Genomic DNA, 17405 nt, shown 5'->3' with positions numbered 1-17405 from the left:
TATATGTCTATCTATATATGTACAAATGTATATGTGCATGTATGTATCTATAGTTGTAGAGAAATATAAATTTCATTGTATCCATCTTGGGTTTGGAGGAGTAGGGAAAAAAGAACAAAGGAAAAGAGTGACAGAAGAGAACAAAATCATCACAAGGAAGCAAACAAAAGAGACAATTTTCAACACAATATGTATTATTCACCAAACAGGTTTTCTTGAAATGGAAATATATTGTTACAGAATTTTGAGTCCTCTCTTATGTTGTGCTATGAACATGACGTTTTATTTTTCCTTTTTAACTTGCATTTAAGTTCCATTATTTAAGTTCATGATAAAAAAGAGTCTAAATCTCTTTTGTAATTGGTTCACTTTTCATAATCTTCTTTCACTTTGTTCTTATTTTTTTTATCTTTTTTCAATCTCTCTTTTTTATGTCCAATGAATTCGTTTTGAGTAGGTGAACAGTTGACATTACTCTTTGGAGTAGAAGAGTTTCTTTGCTTCACTATCCTTTAAAAAGGAACCCCAATTTCCCTATTCCTATAGTATCTCCCTATGGTTTAATAATATCTCTCTGTGGTTGATTTTTTTTCCTCCTTTACCTATGCACTTTTTTTGAAGTAGAAAATTTTTATAATTACCTCTAGTTCTGGGGTATGAGGGATGGTACCTGTGGTCTCAGATCCTCTTTAAATTCTCCCCTCTTTCTTGGAACTGAAACTGGGTGCAGATCTCCATGGTGACTTCCCTAGTCTTGGCGTTTGTACTGTCAATGCATGCCCTTTTACCTGACTGTGACAGACTTTTATAAAGTCTGTCTGAGCTATATTGCACTGTTTCTCTCTTTCTTTCTGTGAATTTTGTTGCTCCAGATTTTTTGAAATAATATCTAGTTTATTTATGCCTGTAAAAAGATAGATCCCCTTGCACACACTCCTCAGGAGTAGAGTGCCCACTATTTGTCCAAGGGGCCCTGTTGGTGATGTGATTATCCCCACAACCGTTAGGAATGATTCACTTCCTAGGTCTCATATCCTCAAACTTATCAGTATTGAACTTGGTGAAATCCTATTTTTTGGAACTTTTGTGGTTCTTTTGGTGGCCAGAGAACTTGAACTTGGCTCTACACAAAGCTTCAATCACATGTTCTTTATTCTGGACCTTGGTTCAAATCAACAAGAAAACTTGCCCACTGTGTACATGAGCTACAGTGACTGGAGCTTCCCAAAGGCACTCCACGTGCCAGTCTGAAGCCAATCAGTCCCAGTATAAGACAACCTCTTATTGAGGCAGATGACATGTAAAGGATGTAGCCACACACTCATATGAAATCCATCCTTGCTCCAACTCTTCACCATGTCCTTGTTGGCATAGATCTGAGCAGCTTTTAAGGTTTCTGATGACAGTTATTGATGATGTTTATTTTCATTTGACACCATGTGTTCCCACAATGGGAATTCATCCATGATCACTTTTTTTCTAACAATATTGAAGATTCACATCTTGGTATCAGGAACTCCCCTGAAGAAATGGGACTTTGGATATGGCTTATTTTTGTAGTACCTATAACAGCTGGTGGAATGATGACCTATGCCACCAGTCCCAGCAGGGACTGTGTCTCACCACAGGGAAAGGGCATAGATTTCTTTAAAACACTTGATTTAATATTGTTTCTAGGGGAACCTGTGGAGAGCTTCAGCAACTTCTTGGCTTCTCTCCATCATCTTGGCTCCAAGTGCTCCACTTTCTAAAAGTGTATTACCATTTCTAAAATAAAACAACAACCACAACAACAACGAATCTATTCCCTCAGCTAGGTTTTAGAAAGACTAAGTTCAGACTAAGTAAGTTTTTACATGTGTGCAAATGATATAGCTCTTTTCAACTTTTTTTCTTTTTAAATTAAATTTATTTATTGTGAGTTTTCCACATTTACCTCTACAAAACACTGAATTTCAAATTTTCTCCTTGTCACCCCTTCTCCCACCCCAGCACAGAGTACATTCTGATTACCCCTGCCCCCAATCTGCCCTCCTCTCATTGCCCCTCCCCTCTACCTTCTGTAGGGCAAGACAGACCTCCATATTCCATTGCCTAAACACCTCACTTCCCAGTTGCATGCAAAAACACTCTTTGCATTCATTTTCAAAGCTTTGAGCTCCACATTCCTTCTCTCATCCCACCCCCCATCTATTCTCACTGAAAAGGCAAGCAATTCAATACAGGATATACATGGGTAGTCATGAAAAAAACTTCCATAACAGTCATACTGTGAAAAACTAACTGTATTTCCCTCTATCTTGCCCTGCCCCCTATTTATTCAATTCTCTCCTTTGACCTGTCCTTCTAAGAAAATATTTGCTTCTGATTAGCCCTTCCCCAAAACTGCCATCCCTTCTATTTTCTCCCCTGTCTTATTCCCTTCTTCTCTGTTTTCCTATAGGGTAAGATAAGCTTCCATATTCATTTGAGTGTGTGTGTTTGCCTCCTGATGCCAAATCTAATGAAAAAAAAAGCTGACTTATTCTCTCTCATCTTCTCCTTCTTCCCATCCAGTTCAAAACCTTTTTATTACCTCTTCCATTTGAGATGATTTACTACATTATACCTCTCCCTTTCCCTTTCTCTTAGTACATTACTCTCAACCCTTAATTTTCTTTTTTTAGATATCATCCTTTCATATTCAGCTCACCCTGTCCCCCCTGTCTGTACATATACTTACATATACACACATACATACATACCTAAATACACACATATATGGTTTTTTGGTTGTTGTCCTTTGTCTTCAAAGAGGACCAAAATGACATCACTATGATAACGTCAAATGTCAGTGTGTCCAACTATGGCTGATCATATCAATATGAGCTTGAAATGTTCTACCACAGGTTGGGCACAGATAATCCATATGAATATTTGGAGTAGATATCCCAAATTTGTGCATCCTGCATTTGCTTTATTTTGTCTCAATTCTGCTTTGTTCAAAGAGCACAGCACCCTTTCTGATGTGGCTATACCATGCTGAGCAGTCCTGTGCTAGTTCTCCCCTGTCCCACAGTCAAATTCAAAGTTCTTGAGAGAGACCTTGAGAGTGTCCTTGTATCACTTCTTCTGGCCACCATGTGATCACCTGCCCCATGCGAGTTCTCCATAAAATAGTCTTTTTGGCAAGTGTACATTTTGCATTCAAACAACGTGACCAGCCTATCAGAGTTGTGCTCTCTGAAGCATAGTTTGAATACTTGGCAGTTTGGCTCGAGCAAGGACTTCAGCATCTGGTACCTTGTCCTGTCAGGTGATCCTCAGAATCTACCTAAGACAATTCAAATGGAAGTGATTCAGTTTCTTGGCATGGTGCTGGAAGACTGTCCATGTGTCACAAGCATATAACAATGAGGTCAGCACAACAGCTCTATAGACCTTCAGTCTGGTAGTCAATCTAATACCTCTCCTCTCCCAAATGTTTTTGCAGCCTCCCAAACACTGAGCTAACTCTGGGAACATATGTCACAAACTCATTGTCAGTGTGTACATCCCTGGAAAGTACAGTACCAAGGTAAGTGAACTTATCCATAGCATGAAAACTTTTCCTTTTATTGTAACACATGGTTCCATGTATGGATGGTGTGCTGGTAGCTGATGGAGTACCTGTGTGTTCTTGATCTTAATTAATAGGCCAAAATTAGCACAGGCAGGAGAGAATTGATCCATATTTTGCTGTATCTCAGGAGGTTTCAGAGGCTGCATTGAGTGCACAATCATCTGCAAACAGAAAATCATACAACAATACTCCCTCCATTTGAAAGCATTTGACAACATGGCTGAAAATATCGTGATAAAAATCATGGGAGCAAGCATACACCCCTGTTTTACTCCATTCATGACTGGGAAGGCACAAGAGCATTGTCCATTACTCAGGACCTGGGCAAATATGACATCATGTAATTGACGTACAATATTGATGAACTTCTCTGGGCACCCAAATTTTGACACAATTTTCCATAAGCCCTCACAACTCACAATGTCAAAAGCCTTGGGCAGATCTACAAACGTTGTGTACAGACCTCTGCTCTGCTCTTGGAGTTTCTTCTGGTGTTGTTGGGCAGCAAATACCGTATTGACTGTCCCTTGGCCCTTCCTGAAGCCACACTGGCTCTCAGGTATATGTCCATCTTCCAGGTGAAGGATTAATCTCTTAACACACATATATACACATATGCATTCACACATACATATTCATACATATATTCCATCAAACTATCCTAATACTGAGAAAGGTCTCATGAGTTATGAACATCATCTTTCCATGTAGCAATGTAAACAGTTCAATTTTAATAAGTTCTCTTTCCTGTTTACCTGTCATGCTCCTCTTGATTTATGGGTTTGAAAGTCAAATTTTCTATTCAGCTCTGGTCTTTTCAACAAGAATGTTTGGAAGTCCTCTATTTTATTGAAGTTCTCTTTTTTCCTCAGGAGTATGAGTTTTGCTGGGTAGGTGATTCTTGGTTTTAATTCTATTTCCTTTAACCTACGGAATATCCTATTCCAAACCCTTTAATTCCCTCGTGAAGAAGCTGCTAAATCTTATGTTATCTTGGTTGTGTTCCCACAATACTTAAATTATTTCTTTCTGGTTGCTTGTAATATTTTCCCCTTGACTCTCAAATTTGTCTACAATATTCCTAGGAGTTTTCCTTTTGGGTCTCTTTCAGGAAGTGATCAGTGGATTCTTTCCATTTCTTTTTTACCTTCTGGCTCTAGAATATCAGGACAGTTTTCCTTGATAATTTCTTGAAAGATGATGCCTAGGCTCTTTTTTGATCATGGCTTTCTGGTAGTCCAATTATTTTTAAATTGTCTCTCCTGGATCCATTTTCCAGGTCAGTTGTTTTTCCAATCAGATATTCATTGACTTTTATTTTTTTTGGTTTTTTGGTTTCTTTTGGTTTTGTTTTATAATTTCTTGGTTTCTCAAAAAGTCATTAGCTTCCATTTGCTCCATTCCAATTTTTAAGGCAATATTTTGTTCAGTGAGCTTTTGGACCTCTTTTCCCAATTGACACATTCCGCTTTCTTAAGGCATTTATCTCCTCATTGGCTTTTGGGATCTCTTTTGACATTTGGGTTAGTCTTTTTTTAAAGTTATCATTTCCTTCAGCATATTTTTTTAGTTTTTCTTTAGCAAGTTGTTGACTCATTTTTTTTTATGATTTTCTTGCACCACTCTCATTTCTCTTCCTAATTTTTCCTCTACTTCTCTTCCTTGATTTTCAAAATCTTTTTTGAGATTTTTCACATTCTGAGATATATTCATATTTTTCTTGGAGTATTTGGATGCAGGAATTCTGACTTTTTTTGTCTTCTTCTGATTGTATGTTTTGATATTCCTTGTCAGCAATGACATAATACCTTTTCCCTGAGAAAGCGAGAATCTGTTTCTTTTTCCCCTGTTTGTTTATTTTCCCAGTCAATTGCTTGACTTTTGAGCCCTTTGTTAAATGTAGGGCTCCAGTAGCAGCCTCTGCTTCAGCAGTGACTGCTGCCACCCTGGGGCTGGGGCCAGACCCCTCTGACCTCTTAGCCAGGTGAGAGACCCTTTCCACTGACTTTTGAAGCTGTCTTTGCCATTTTTGATGGAGAAGTCTGTAAACCACAGCAACTACCAATGATTCAGTCCTCTAAGGCCTGTTCCTGCTTTGTTCATTCTGACACAGTCCTTGCCAAAGTGCACTCCACTCCCAGTTGAATGCAATAGACCCTTCTTGTCAGTCTTACAGACTGTTTTGTGCTGGAAATTTGCTTTAGTCTGTCATTTAGTGGTTTTCTGCTGCTCTAGAATTTGTTTAGAGTCATTTTTACAGGTTTTTTAGGGGCTTGGGGGGAGAACTCTAGTAGGTCCCTGTTCCTACACTACCATCTTGGCTCTCAGACCACTTCTATCAACCTTTTAAGAAAGACGTTTTTTTATTCAAAAGAACTACTAACTAATTGTGCTTCAGTCCAAGGAACTGAAGTGAATGATATTCAAGAGAAGGAAAATTATTGATTTGAGTGTATGAGGTATAACTCATCATCACGTTTATGCTAGCCCAGTTTTCAAGATGTTCCTTAGAATAAGTCCCCCCAAACCATTTCTTACTCTTTATCATTGTACTCTGAACCCACAGATGTTATAAGAGATATATCATTATTCAAAGGAAGGTCTCATGGCTATGCTTACTTTAGACACAATTGTCCCAGGCTCTAGGTTTTTTGTAACAGTGACAGAAAATGGTAAAGTCAGCTTTTGGTGACTGTCTGATCTTTGATTCTTATCTCTAGAAGAACTCATATTCAATTTGTTACCAACTCGTATGGATTCTATTTGGAAAATGCCTCTTAAGTGCATCTACTTCACAAAATTTCCACACCTACCATGCTTTTTAGACTTTCATCACCATCTAATTGGAGATTTAAGAAACCTCCTAACAGATTTTATTGGCACTGCTTTTTCCCCATCTCCAATCTTTCATTTGTCTTTCCTGTACAGATTAATCTTATTTCTTCTTGTGTTTTGGAAAGAGCTCTGAATTTAAAGTAAAGAACCTAAATTTTAAATGCAAGCTTAAATACTAATTAGTTATGCAACAATGGACAGCTTAACTCTATTATCCCTAGTTTCATTATTCATAAACTAATGGTAACAATACTTGTAGGAGGTGCTCTGAAAGAAAGGTATAATATGGAAATCACTTTGTAAATTTTAAGCCACCACATGAACGAGTGTAATTACTAAAAAATTCATTTGACTACCAAGGGAAGCTCAAATTTCTTTGCCTGGATTTTAAGGTCTTTCACATAAGAGGGCCAGAAGTTTTCAAGTCTATCTTATAATATATCATATTTTATCATACAAACCAAACTAGTCTCTGTCTTCAGGAAATGTCTTATGGAATGTCTAGAATGTCTTCTTTTCAGATACTGATTTCCAGTATGTCCCCTAAACCATGGGTCATGTATGAGTTTTCATTGTACATGAAATTTTCCTTGAACCTCAAGGTAACAAGCACATTCTTTACTCTTTGATCTCAAGAATCACTTCATTTTACACATTTATGATGCAATTATATATTATTGTGTACTCTAGTTATTTATGAATGAAGCAATATCAAGAACATAGTACTGTGGATAGAGTATTGGCCTTGGCATCAGATGATCTGAATGTGAAGCTTATCTCAATAATTAGCAGTATGATCCTGGGAAAACTGCTAAGTGCTTCTCTGCTTCAGCTACTTTTTCTATAAAATGCAGATAATAATAGCATTTAATTCCTTGGGTGATTTGAGGATAAAATGAAATAACAAATGCACAGTATTTTCCAAATATTTTAATACTATATCAATGTTACCTATTATTATGGGTTTAATTACTGCACAGGACAAGAATTATACCTTACCTAAACTCTTTATCCCCTTCAACATTTATTCAAAGCTGATACTGTATTATTAATAGCAATGCTAATAGAATGTATGTTTTGGAGTGTTCACCAAGCTGTATAGATTTGAGAAAGGTACTAATAACAAACTATTTCTACTGACCAGAAAACATCCTAAATGAGTATGGAAATTCCACCATAAATAGCTTGGGTAATAGAGAGAAATGCTTAGGTTACACATCTGACAAAGATAAAAAAAAGAATATGTCTGCCAGTACTGTGTGTATCATTCATATTCCAGAGTAGTAGAAATGAGAACTAGGCAGAGATGGTTAAGTATTCCATTTTTTTCGCCTGCAAAAACATATGATTCTAAACACCCTTTAACATCTTCATAAATATGAGAGCCAGTCAATACAATCTCTGAATAATTGAAATTAATTACTACCCATTAGGCAATACAAATGAAAGGGTTGAGGTGAACAGGATTCAATAGATTACAAAGAATTAGAGGAGAAGGACAGAAGGTGACAAATCAAACAGCTGGCAGATTATGCTTAATCATGTGCTTTAAGACAATAAAAAAAAACATTATAATTGAAACAAGAAGTTATCTGACCTTGTCATGCTCCTAATGGCTGAATCCAACCAAACAGATCTATATGTAGATTTTTTTGCTTTATATTCTATAAATCCTTTCTAGAGAATGAAGCTGAAAAATGCTAGAAAGATAGACTAAGGAAGTCAAAATTTACCTTATCAATTTGTGAAGGCAATGTGAAAATATCCATAGAGAATGACAGATTTCACATGAAGATATGAGAGGCTAAATATTTATAAATTACATAGACCTTCGCCTCTACCACATTTGAGCACATTCTTTCCACAGCACCTGTGTGCATTTGGAGGAGACTATGTGCTAGGTACAGGAAAAAATATTTTACATCAAACATTCTTATTTGCTATCTGGCTAAATGTCTTTGCTAACATCTGCTGATTGATTTTAAGTTGTGAAAGAATCAGATAAGAATTATAAACCTCAGTGTCAAATCATGGTACATCAGGGTTACCCATAAAATCCTGAAAATAGTAACAGTTGCCCCAGTGGGTACCAAGTTCATCCTTATAATCATGAATTGGATGAGTAATCTAGGAAGAATACAATATGATAAAATGATGCTGGTTGCAATGAAGTTTTCTTAGCAATTAATTTGTTTGCCAAAATAATAATAATAATAATACCTAACATCTATACAATGCTTACTATGTGCCTGTGTATGGCACTGTTCTAACTGCCATACAATTATGTCATTTGATTCTTACAACAATGCTATGAATTAGAAGTTACTATTATCCTAATTTCATAGAGGAAACCAAGACAAACAAGTTTAAGTGACTTGCCCAGGGACACATGGCTAAGAACCTCTGTCTGAGGTCACATCTGAACATGTCTTCCTGACTTTAAGCACAGAAGTTTATGTGCAAACTGGCTGCCTCAAAAGAAAAACAAAACACAATTAATGTGCATCATTATCAAGGGCAGAGATATGAATTTTAGCAGGGTGTAGGTATTCCTTGTAGTCACCAAATAGTGTATTAGGCTTCTCTGTGTTTCTTGGCTCAACCCATTCTCTGCATTTTATTTCCTTACCCACCTAGCCTGACCCATCATTTCATGAGGGCTTCCAGTCACATTCATTTCCAAGTCTCGTCACTTTTTGATCTCTCCACTGAACAAGTTCCTTCTAGGGAATTCTTCACTCTTTCCAACAAGCCCTACTCCCCTACACTGGCCATTAGTTTTTATATGTTATCTTCTCAATTAGAAAGTAAGCTCTCAGAGGATGGGGATTATGTTTTGGTTTTTTTGCTTGGATTTCTATCCTCAGTGCTTAGAATTATAGATGCATAGGGAGTTAAGAAAGTTGCATCAGCCTATCTATGAAGATGGATAAAAATTTCGATGATAGTAATAGGTAAATAATAAAAGCTGAATACATATACACACACACATATATATGTATATATATGTATATATATTCATATATATACACATATGTGGATATATACGTATATATAGTTTTAGACCACTAAACTTGTACTCAAAATTATTTTAATTGAAGTGAATTCATTACAGAAAGACTGAGTCTATGAATACATCAATTGATATTTGTTGAGTACTTGCTATGTATCAGGTATTATATTAAGCACTGGGATACAAAGAGAGCCTAAGGACAATCCCTGCTCTCAAGGAGCTTACAATCTAAAGGAGGAATTTACAACCTAAGCATTATACATTAGCAAGTTTTGATGACTAGGTGGAATAGTGGATAGACCTGTGGGCTGGATTAAGTCAGGAAGACTCATTTTCCTGAGTTCAAATCTGGCCTCAGATACTTATTTAGCTCTGTGACCCTGGACTTGTCATTTAGCCGTGTTTGTCTCAGTTCCTCATCTGTAAAATGATCTGGAGAAGGAAATGGTATCTTTGCTAAGAATATCCTAAACAAGGTCACAAAATGTCAGATGTGGCTGAAAAATGACTAAACAACAACAATGCAAGTATTTCTTCAATAATTCAAATGGGTTATGATAAATTTTACCTGCAGGTACTGCCTGCCCTCATGTAAATGACAATCCCAACTATTTTTTAATGAGTTTGTATGGTCCTGTACAGTTGAGAACTCTAGTGTTAAAAAGAGTTTAGAATACTACTTAGAATTTTGTTTTCATTGACTCTAACGTATTTTACATATAATCTGCTAAAATTTATCTGCCTCTTCATAAACTGTATTTTTCATGAACAGGGGATCACTTTCATGCTACATTGAGGAATCAGACTAGAACTTTAGTTAAGAAAGCAGTTACTTAACCTGTAAAATATTTGGCAAATCACAAGGGCCCAAAGTGAAGGTCATAGCTCTAGAATGTTAAGGAGATAGGCCTTGTAATCTTCTCTCACTGTTGTAATATACCATGGTTGACCCAAATCCTTTCCTTGCACTTCTGGGACAGCCATCTGTGACATACTGTCATTCTAGTACTCTATTATCAAAAGGCACTTTCACAAACAATACTGTATTTAAACCTAAAATGATACAGAGTTCATGGGAGTAGCATTACCTCATAATCAGGTTAAAAAGCTGGGGTCAGAGAGATTAAGAGATTTGTTAAAACTACTTTCAGGCTTTCAAACCACTTATGCCCAGAAAATTGGCAAAGATGACAAAAACTGAAAACAGTTTTTGAGGGGCAAAAGGAAGACAAGCACAGTGATATATTCTAGATAGAACAGTTAATTGGTCGATTTGTTCTTAAATATATGAAAAAGTGATTGGAATATACATACCATATGACACCTAAAATTAGACATAATCTGACCCGCAATCAGATAGAAGAAGAAAAAAAGTTCCATGTATTCAAAAATTTTCATTCCAATACTTATTTAGTAGTAGAGAAGTAAAAATAAATTAATTGACAAATGATTAAATAAATATGACTCATGAACATCATGAATTAGTATTGCAGTATAAAAAAATAATTATCAGGAATGCAGAGAAATTCAGATCAACTGATACAAAGTTAAATAAGCAAAAGTGGGTGAGAAACATGAACAACAATTACTATATAATTTTTTAAAGATAAAACAACATGCAATGCCATATAAATATGATCACTAATTTCAACCCCATAGAAAAGAAAATATGACTTCTTTTCATTGGAGAGGTGGGAGATTGCCTATTTAGAATATCATGGAATCCTGTTAGATACAATTACTGGTTTTATTGAAGCTTTTTAATTTCCTTTTTTCAAGGGAAAAGTCACTGGATAGAGCAGTATGAAGGACAGATGTATGTAAAAGTGAGTATATTATATTAAAAAAACTTTTAAAAATTATTCTTTTAAAGCACTGAGCTATTTAAAAAGAAAAATGTATAAGATTAAATAATATTCATAATTATATAGCTGATAAGAGATGGAAGCAGACTCACCAGAATTCACACTTTCTGACTCCATTTGCAATGATCCCTCTACTACATGTCATAGTCAGTACTCAAGCCTAACACCTACTAACATGAAACCTCCAAGGCCTGTAGTTTCTGTCAGTCACTTCTGACAAGGCCAATTTTCCCCCTTATTACTTCTGAAACCAGTTCCTTCCACTTACAACAATGATTGAGGTGGATGCCAAGAGGTGATTTTCCCTAGGTTGTCCCTGGATAGATATTTATTGTCAGAGTTTGGCCTGAGTTAAAACTAATTGGAAATCTCTGGATGTAAAGAGATTGGAAACAAGGAGGAGATATGCTGAAATATCCTGGGCATAAGGAAGGAAAATTGATATTCAGAATTGCTATAGATGGAAACTCCAGCAAGCATATAATCCACACTTGATTATAATAGATTTTCTTACAAGCACTCAATATATTTAAAATCTCTTCTTTTTTCTTTCTGTTTTCATACCACATCTCCCAATCCAATACTCACACAAAAAAATAAATAAACTTAAAAAGGGGGGAAATATCCCCTGAAAGAAGAGTGTTATTTGTCTTTTTTACTTAGAAATTTGTAGCAGAGTCAAAAGGCAATGTTGCCAAAGAAAGTCTAGGAACATTAGAAAAGGAACATTGGAGAGGAGGCTGCTTTTTCTATTGAATAAAGCACCGAAGAATTTCTATACCCCAGCTTCTGTGCTCATAGAAGCCCTTTACTACTGCCAGCAGCTTAAAGAGGCTTCATTAAAGAGCTTATTGTGCTGAAAAGTGTACCATTAACTACCATCAGAAAGTATCCAAAAACAAAAACAAAACCATTAGGTGCTTCCTACCAGAATTCAGAGCCAAAGGTGTCTGCATCCTTGTGATTTCTCACTATCAGTCAGCTAGGGAAGAAGTGTAATACAAATAAGCAACGTTTAGTCCAAAATGACGGAAACCACATCGTTTTTTGCATATTTCCTCCATTGTCACCTAAAAATTGCCAAGTCTGACTACATTTATAGATCTACACAAAAATTAAAGGAACGTGACACAGGTTTAAGAGGATTGTGGAAAGAATACTAGATTGGGATTTAAAAGACCTAGGTTAAATTCTGTCTCTGCTACCTATTTCTTGTGGCATCAGTTTTCTAATCTATAAAATGAAGGGGTTGTGTTTCATGACCTCAGAATTCCCTCCCAGCTCTCATTCTATAATAAATTTCAGTCAAATAAAATTACAGAATTGAAGGATTGCAAGATCTATTTTTACAGTTCTAATCAAATTTATCTGGTATTTTGCTGATGAATTAAGTACTATGAAAGAAATGAAAAGAAATATGTATATATATTATATATACATATATAATATACATATACATACATATATATACATACATATAAAATAGGAAGCAAATGTTTCAAAGGGGAATTGTTTTTAAGTATCACCTGAGACATAAGAGTCCATCATGGTTCCAGAGAATAAACACCAAGTCTTACTTAGCTCCACCCCTGCTCAGTGACTCTTTCTTACTGTCTACACTGCCCTCATGCCTACTGATATTTTCTGCTAGTTCAGGCCAACAGTGCTACACTTGAATTGCAACATGAAGTGTCTCATCTTAAGAACATCTTACCATCATCACCACTACCCCAGTACCAGAGCTTAGCACATCAGATCTCTCGCCGTCAGGAGCTCATCTGGGAGCACAGATTCTGTGAAGACCCAAAGCTTAGGCAATGTGAAGAAAGTCATCCAACCATACAACAATGCTCATCAACTTGGTCTAGAGGGAAAAAGAAATAATTTTAGCTGAATGTGAATTTAGGGGTGAATGTGAGTTTCAGTCAACTATCAGGAAACCATTCATCAGGTATTTGTAAACCAGATAGCTAATCATATTTCCCTTTTTTCTTGTTGCATAAGGGAAAATTGACACAATGTTTACTGTAATTCCAGGAACCTCTAAATGGTAGAGAAAAAATTAAACTCCTACTTCTTTCCCACCTGGTTAATCCTAAGCCTTGACTTCAATATTTTATGCGTACATGATTGGCTGTCAGATATGACTCATGGTTGGAATCAAAGAGAGCTAAGGGAATCTTTCCTCCTATTATGATATATGATATTGTCCTTCTTTTTGGTATTTCTTTATGCCCCTCTTTTTCCTTAAGTACCAAATATCTGTAATCAAGAAGTGTTGTAAGCACAGTACTAACTAAATTTATTAAATAATAGATTGGTAAATAATAGATTGATATTTGTTAAAAAAGAGATTGTATGAACATCTTACAATTTTAACCTGTGTTTGTGCTCAATTATAACATAGAGATGATATCCTCTTAAGGGGGAAATGACTACTTGAAGTAATAAGATGAAGATGCAATGTCAAATTTTTCTAAATAAAATTATAAATTTTGAGAAAAGTAACATGACTGGACTGTTTTCTCTAAGAACTTTATACACACACAAGCATATATATGTATATGATTGGTTTCCAAATTTATCTGTCATGGAAACATAAATTGCACTGATAGTGGTAAAGAAGTGAAATTATTTTCTCATTTTTAAGCATCTGTCTGATATTTATTTTAGGCAGAAGAGCTCATTTTCATAAATTTTTAAAAGATTTCTACATCAGGTACAGGATTTAGGTAAAGATAGAGACATCAAATTATATATAAACTGAAATTCTCTGAAGTTTCAAAATTGGAGAACCAGAATTATCCAGGAACCTTTAGATATGGAACTACGAAAGCACAGGTCCCGTTAGAGTTGTCCTGAGGATAAAGCATATTTTCCAAGAAACAATATCTAGGGACCAGAAAACCACATGAAACATCTGGGACTATCCTTTCTGAATAGTGTTCCCCTAACCAACTGTTCCTGCCTGCTCTATTTGGCTCCAGCCTGCACAATCCAGGGGATTCTTACCTACTCTGTTCTGGCTTTAACCCCTCTCCTCTTCTCTCCCCACATATTGGGGCAGGATGTTGGGTTACTCTCCTGTCTCTATTACATGGAACTTGATGTTAATGTTTATGTTTTCTTGGTTACCTTGGAGACATGTAAATTTCCCTTCTCAGAACTAGTCCATTATGATCTCTCTAAGTAGCATGATCTGTACCTGACTTAATGTAATTATGCAATTATGGGAATTGTGGTAATAGCTTTATTGAATTGTTTCAACTTAGCCCTGTGGGGCTTGGATATTGGATCATCTCAGTGTGTTGTTTAAAGATTCTTAACTAAGGACCTATGTTATGCTGACCAGAAACTCAAAACCAAAGATGAATTCAAGGAATTTTTTTCTCAGGACACCTACCAGGTCCTTCTGACTACTCCCACAGCTGCCAAACCTGTGGATGTGAACTCCTGGATCATCTGAAGAAAGCCCTTGCTCCTGAGTAGATGGCAGAACTCTACCTGGTTCTCAAAGTTTATCCAGTATGGACCTAGAAGCAGCCAACATCCAGATGAGACAGCTATCCCAAGATTCTGGTGAGAGCTGAGTATACTGCCCCCTACATTCTTCCTCTCTCCCTTGCTTTGCTTCCTGCTATTAAATAATGGCTAGCACTGACACATGGTGCACATTTCAGCAATAGGTCCCCTGGAAGAACTAACCATGTGGAAAAAATGCTTATCCTAGCCCAGCTGACCTCTTGTGTCATCTTGGCTGATATGTGCCTCTCCTTTATTGACCATAAGGATAGGGATTATTTCAGAACTTTTCCCTTTGACCAAAAGAGGGAAATGTCAACATATTTAGAGACACCCTGTGTCGCAGGACTTAGACTCAGCAAGCAGGCCATGTTCTGTACTTAGCATAACAACAATCCTTTGCTCTCTGGATGATCTCACCCTCTGGCAAAATGTAATACTTTGACAAGCACCAGGTGTTCACTGAGGGATTTATGTTTCATATTAATCAATAACTGTTTAGTTTAAGCTGCCCTTATTTCCCAGGAATCTAAAAGCCATCCATCACACCTTTCAATATACTCACACTACTTGTTTCTTGTAATACCTAAGTGAATGGAATCAGGCATTGTACTCCTTTTCCTGATGAGTTAACTAATGCTGATGCTGCTTCTGTTCCCATAGAAAAGACTGTTTCCACAGGATCCAGGAATGCCTACATTGTCCATATACAAGCCTGCCATGGGAATGGCTAAGCATGATTATGTCATGATGCAGCCCACTTACATACATAAAATACTACCTGTGCCCCAGCAGGTGAAACCCTCCACCTCAGGAGGACTTCCACTTGCAAACTTTTCCTCACTTTGAAATTAAACTTCTATCTGTGTCCTAATTCTCCTGTCTCTAGCCTACTTTATCCAACTCCAACCATTCACAGGTTAGAGGCCAGTTCTACTCTGTTTGACAGCTATAATAATTTCTATTACGTTGGCTCCCTAGAAGCAAACTCCCTTCCTCTGCTTCTAACCTGTGTAGCCACTCTCATTTCTATTCAACTCTGTTCATTCTTTACTAAATGCCCACCCTATTCAACCCTCTGCTTCCTGTATTTCTCTGCCAGTCCTATTGTTGACAGACTTCCATGTGTGCTAGATCTTTTCCTTTTGCAATTCTTTCATTTTTTATTTTTTCTAATTTGTTTCTTTTTGCACACAGAGAAATTTGCCTTCTATCAAAAAAACCACTTCTTTCATAGCTACTATCTCCAGTATTGTCTACATATTCTATCAAGCTCTACCACATACTCAGTCAAGAGAAGACTAAGTAAACCTTGTACCTCACGGACACTTCTAGGTCCTCCGTTTTCATCACTCCTTCAGATACACAATAATAGCCTTTTCAGATCTTTTGTAACTTTCTACCTTTGCCCTACTTTTGGCAAGGGATTCATAAATTGCCTCAGTTTTCCTCTTTACTCCAGTCCTGATGGCATATTTGGGAGCTACATTGTGCATACTGATGTCATCTCAATCACTTCTATTTTCTATGTTTGTTACCATTTTGAATTGATTATGACTCATCACAAGTCAAATCAAGTTAGAGTGATAACTTTATCCTTGATCTTACCACCAGTCATGAGGACGTTAGCTCCATGATGCAGACTTCTGATATTTATCTAACTACAACCTTTTACTTTCCCATCTCTCCCTGTGCATTGTTCTCCCAAAATATATTTTTCATTCTCATTGAGACCTTCATTCACTCCAGTCCCCCCTCCCTTTAAGTCTGTCATCATTGCTCTGACATTTTTTTACTATTACTATAATCTTGGCCAGCTAATTTGGGGTTTACTGCCTAGATCATTTCTTTTCCTTTCCTCCCCTTCCCTCCCCTCCCTTCTCTTCCCCTTCTTTCCCTTTCCTCTTGGCTTCTGTGACAAACTACAAAGTTCAGATTCTTTTGTTCTTGACTTCATTATATCTGTTTCCTCTTTCCAGTTCCTAAAGATGGGAATATTCCATCCTAAGCTTCTGCCCTATTTTCTTATTGCATACCTGTCAATATTTTATTCATATTCAGACATTCTACTTTCATCACTAAACAATTGAATACATGTCGAGCCCTGGCCTCTCTTCATGAACCTTTACATCATATTCCCTAACTGCTGGACAGTATAACAGATTATTATGGCAAAACTGATAGGTTCAAAACTCATTTTTTTCTGACAAGCAATTGTGCTTCTATAGTTTCTGATTTCTTTAAATGTTGGAGTATAATCTACTGGCTTTAGAGTCAGAGGGATTTTCAATAGAAAATCCTACCTGTGTATTTTACTATCTATACTTTCTCGTTATCACTTTCCTCATTTGCAAAATGAGAATATCTCTTCCAGTTCTAAATTTTCAAAGAAAACACCCTGTGAACTATTAACTATTAATCACAGGTCCAAAAATGGTGATTTGGAATGATCCAGAGTCTGATCACAGATTACACAGATTATAAATGAATTTATTGTCTGAGAAGAAACTTGTAAGCTAGAAGAGTAAGTCAGTGTTCTCACTTATTCAAAGAGTAGTTGAAAAAAGTG

General features: G+C 36.4%; 1 long non-coding RNA gene and 1 pseudogene across 4 annotated transcripts in view; both read right to left on the bottom strand.

Annotated features, from left to right (window-relative positions):
- Positions 1-14423, bottom strand: part of LOC140510572 (uncharacterized) — a 75364-nt gene extending 60941 nt beyond the window's left edge. For 3 of the 4 annotated variants that reach the window (XR_011969291.1, XR_011969292.1, XR_011969293.1), the window contains exons 1-2: positions 14327-14423; positions 13029-13178 (exon numbers count right to left, since the gene is read on the bottom strand). This is a non-coding gene — a long non-coding RNA (uncharacterized lncRNA). Of the gene's footprint in view, positions 1-12242; positions 12297-13028; positions 13179-14326 lie in introns of all 4 variants that reach the window. The other variant, XR_011969294.1, reaches the window with a different exon arrangement.
- Positions 827-2091, bottom strand: LOC140510807 (large ribosomal subunit protein uL16-like; annotated as a pseudogene).
- Positions 14424-17405: the final 2982 nt, after the last annotated feature.

Source organism: Notamacropus eugenii, chromosome 6 (assembly GCF_028372415.1).
Source record: "Notamacropus eugenii isolate mMacEug1 chromosome 6, mMacEug1.pri_v2, whole genome shotgun sequence".
Lineage (NCBI taxonomy): Eukaryota > Metazoa > Chordata > Mammalia > Diprotodontia > Macropodidae > Notamacropus > Notamacropus eugenii.
This window is presented reverse-complemented; position numbering and strand designations above follow the sequence as displayed.